At 40.9% G+C, this 4,508-nt stretch overlaps 1 long non-coding RNA gene across 1 annotated transcript; it reads left to right on the top strand.

Annotated features, from left to right (window-relative positions):
* Positions 1–467: 467 nt before the first annotated feature.
* LOC116889770 lies at positions 468–4,195 on the top strand. The gene is made up of 3 exons (XR_004386507.1): positions 468–3,010; positions 3,332–3,402; positions 4,146–4,195. It is a non-coding gene; the product is annotated as an uncharacterized LOC116889770 (long non-coding RNA).
* The last annotated feature ends 313 nt before the right edge of the window (positions 4,196–4,508 follow it).

Here is a 4,508-nt window from a genome sequence, read left to right as displayed (position 1 = left end):
AAAGAATAAACCAGGGCAAAGAGAGTAATGAAGAAAGATCAAGAGACACTTTGAGGAGCAAGGACTTAGTAATGCCTAAATTCCATCTCCCCACCCTCTGCCTTGAGGAGGTCAAAATTGGAGAGAGCCCAGACACTGTCATGACTACCACAGTGAGTGATGGCTCAGGGCACTGCTCTTCATCTGCCTGCACAAGAGGGAGAAAAACCCACATGCTTCTTGTCTATCAGAGATTCTGAGAATGGGAGCCCAATATTGCATGAGGAGATGGGCTGGGGGGTTTTCATACACGCTTTTATTATACATGGATCACTTCAGTGAGAATGAAAAAGTAGAAATTGATTATACAATCCCAAATGCTCAGCTAGAAAAGATATTAATATACAAAAGTAACACCGTGAAGACTGAAAATGCTCCATTTATGTCATTAGTAACAGACCCACACATGCACACACGGCATGTCAGGTAGGAAGGAAAAACACTAATGAAAACAATAGCCATTATTTGGAAAAGGACAAGGAGATGTATGTTGCTATAGGAAGGGTGTGCAGGGAGCAACAGACATAGGGTAGGATGCAAATATTATATAAAAAGAAATTGCTTTTTTTAAACAAACAAGTAGATTTGATGTTTTTGGCGTCATCTTGCTTTCCTTTGTCACATTTAGTTGTTACCTCTTAGAAGCCTGTTATTATTTTTTTCTAATGACAGTCAGGAAGGGAGAGGATCCAGAGGGCAGTAGTAAGGAACCAGGAGGAGCAGAGGGAGAAGAAAACATAATTAGGATATATTTTATGAGAAAGGAATCTATTTGCAATGAAAGGGAAAACTAAAAATTGAAAAGACTCTCCTGTGAATTCAAGATAGACTTTAATAGAATGAAAATAAAAGTATTATATATAAAGAAAATGATGAAAATTCTTGGCATGTAGATATCATTAGTGTCAGCCTTACAGACAGCGTTGTAGAGGACTTCCAGGCATCACTTGGTAGGGATCTGTGCTGTCTCATTTTTAGAAATTGATTTTTCAAACGCAGATTTATTGTTTTAGGTGCATGAGTGGTCACGTGTGGACATATGTGCAGCACTTGTATCTGTGTTTTGTGTGTAAACTCAAACCGGCTGTTGGGTTTCTTGGAACTGAAATTACCAAAAGTTGTGTCTCTAGCTGATGTTTGTGTGTTAGAAACAGAATGAGAACCTGTGTCCTCTACAGGAGCAGCAGGGGATGTATTGATCTCTGAGTGGTCTCTTTAGCTTCTGCCATCAGACTTTGTAGTGTGAGCTAGACTCTGAGCTCTAAGAGACCTTCTTTCACTGGTGGTCAGTCTCCATACTGCCCGTGGGTATGAGCACTGAGTGGGTCTACATAGGCAGCAGGAGGAAGACGGCATCATTATGAACATGCTGTCTATGTGAGCTTGTTTACAGGTTCCACCGTTTCCATGTTCTATAGTTTCATGTTATATATGCTCATATGTTACAGAGCCTGTGCTAAGGAAGGCTTTGTTAGAGAGGAGCTAGTTTTGGAGCCACCATGTGGCTCAGGTGGAACTCATTGTTCGATTGCAGGCCTAACATTCATAAAATATGGGTTTCATCATCTACTATGCATAAAATGTGCTGTGGTATTAGAACTTTATAAACCAGTCCTTCAGAGATACAGACAGGAAAAATTATAAGTTCAAGGCCATCTATGTCCACGTAGTGACATTCAGACCACCCTGGTATAGAGATGTCTTCTCTGAAAAATAGGAAGGAAAAGGAGGGGGCGTGGAGCTGTGTCAGTAGCTCCTGTTGGGTCTGTGTATGAAGGACTTTGTGGAAAGAGAACTTTTATGAGGAATGGGTAAACAGCATCTTGCATGCACACAAACTGGTGGAGACTCTGCCATTCTCTTAAATAGACTTAGTTCAGGCTATCCACAGTTCCAGGGGACATTTGTCACCTATAATGACACCAAGCTTCTTTTCCAGTCTCTTCCAGTTGAGGGTTTATCTAGGTGTGGCCAGATAAAAAGAACCTCCCTTTTTCACAACTTCATGTGAGAACCGGGGGACTTGAAGTCTGAGTCATCACTGGGACACCTGCAAGCACTTGTCCCTTCCCAATTTTGTTACCCAGTGATCAGACTCGGGCACTGAGAGGCAGGTGACAATGTGAGGATGGTTGTGGAAGGCCCTATTTTCTAATCCAGGAATCCCCCAGCTTCTTTTGGGTTGAAAGGTAGAGTATGTGTACCTTCAGTTGTTTCTGTCAGGGAGGATGGCCAGAGCTGCATGAATGCAGCTATAATCGTAACCTTTGGTGAAAAGTCAGAAGTTTTCAGAGCTCCTTACCTCCAGTCATTCCAGGAATGCAATACCATGCATTGTCCATGAGATAGAATATATAAGGCTTGGGCAAAGGATGAAGAGTAAACAAGAGTTCTGGAGAAAATGCAACCCTGGCTCTGGGTTACTCTTGGGTCGCTGAGGTCTTCTGGCATATCACAGACATCACAGGGCACTGACCTCTGCTTTTTCATACAGTATACGCTAAAGAGATCTGTTCTAGTCCAGTGAGTCTCATGCGTAGTCCCTCTCAACCAACTAAGGAGAAAGTCATAGCGTCCTAGTGAAGAGTTGGTGGGTGAAGGCATTGCCCAGCGGGCAGCACACTCACACAGCCTTCTCTTCTGTGTTTTCGTGTCCACCTACACTGAGGCTTTATCTGTGATTCCTGGGATGTCCTAACTGATTGTACACTACACGCAGGGATCCTCCTGAAGCACCAGTCTCACTCTGATGTCTGTACCTGGAAACAAGCAGTCAGATCAAATGTGCAAACACTCAGTAGTAGTTAGTTTTCCGCCAGTAAGCTTTCATGACTCCCTTTTATAATTGCATTCTCAGTTTTTTCGATGTTCAAGGGGATTTGTAGAAAATCAACTGTAACCCCTCAAGATACTAAAATACGTTCAGTCTCCTTGGCCCCTTCTACAAAGACAACAGAAGTGAAAACACAAGGTACTGTGGGAATTTTATAATTTTGTCCAATTATGTATAGTAGTCAAAATTATTTTGTTTCACAGGTAAATCTATAGATAAGTTTAATATTATATTTACACAGGAATATATACACAAGTGAATGATGTTACTCATATCTCTCCAGGTCTTTCTTTAATTTGCCTTCAAGGAAAGACAGCCCAGCATCCAACCTAAGCGACTTGCTCCTTAGGTCTCATCACATGCGTGTGTTAAGTCCACACACTTTTACCCACACCAAGCAAGGATACTACATGAGCTCAAGGAGTCCCATGAGCTGACTGACATTTTCTCTTCCCCTAGACAAAGCAGAGAATACTGACAACACAATTGTACCGGATGACCAAAAACAGACATCAGGGACTGTGGTATCGGTAAGAAAGCCTTTTTTACGGTAGAAATGTTGCTTTAATGATCTTATTTTTCAGTTAAGATCCGATTTTAACAACACTGTTGAGCGGAGTTTTCTTAGGTCCTAAGAGACTTAGCTTAAGCAGGGAAACGTGCAATTGTACCTGCCTGGTTCTAACTGAACAGAGCATCAAAGCACCCAGTGTCAAGTACCACAGTCTGTGTGATGGGACATTTTATTCTGGAGAAAAAGGTTCCTATTTTGGTAAAAATGTATAAATTTCATTTAGAAGTTGTCCAGCATGTCAGATTCCCTTGACTGCCTTGCAGTATGTTCCACCACGAAAGTCAGCATGGAGAAAGCTGCATATGTCCAGGTGTGGGGATGCTAAGTGGTGAGACCTAACACATGAGCATTACTGTAAATAATTGAGGCCATGTTGCAGAAGGGATTATGATTTCACAGCCGAATTCTAAAGATGCTCAAGCATGTTGCAGTGTGACTTACAGAACACTTGGCAGAGGACCAACAGATAGTGGTAGCTAATGTGGCCTTTGAAATATGAAAAATGAGAAGTGCCACAACTGAGGAACCCCAGTCCTTCCGTGATCCCATCCCAGAATAAACTAATACATAATCTTTCACTTGAAGACACTTGCCTATGTTGATTGACATTGAAAAAATGTTGATATATTTTCCAAAGACCTATGCAGTCAGAAACTAGCATGACCTGCTACATACTATTTCTTCTCCTTTAAATTTCAGGTGGAGACAAGAAGAACCAGACGTCGTATGTATTGTCAAATCTTTTAAGACACATTTTAGAAAAAATTGTGTAATATTGAGTTTACTTATATTTGAATGCATCATTATAACCTAAGCTACCTCTTGGGAAGAATTCAGATTTTGTTTTTAAAAATAGTAGTTTCCTAAGTTTAAAAAAAATATACTGAAGCCATTTCTGTATACACACTAGATCCAGCTGTGATCCCTATAGTTTGGAATGGTGTGTACCAGGTTACATATAAACATGTTTTTGTCCAAGACTGGCATTCAGATTATGCACTCGAAACTCCACTGAGAAGCTATTAGGTTACTAAATAACAGGGTACACATTTTACCTATAAA

The sequence above is a fragment of the Rattus rattus genome, unplaced genomic scaffold (genome assembly GCF_011064425.1).
Source record: "Rattus rattus isolate New Zealand unplaced genomic scaffold, Rrattus_CSIRO_v1 contig_7739, whole genome shotgun sequence".
In the NCBI taxonomy this organism is placed as follows: domain Eukaryota; kingdom Metazoa; phylum Chordata; class Mammalia; order Rodentia; family Muridae; genus Rattus; species Rattus rattus.
Note: the sequence above shows the minus strand (reverse complement) of the source record. Positions and strands in the feature narration are given on the sequence as shown.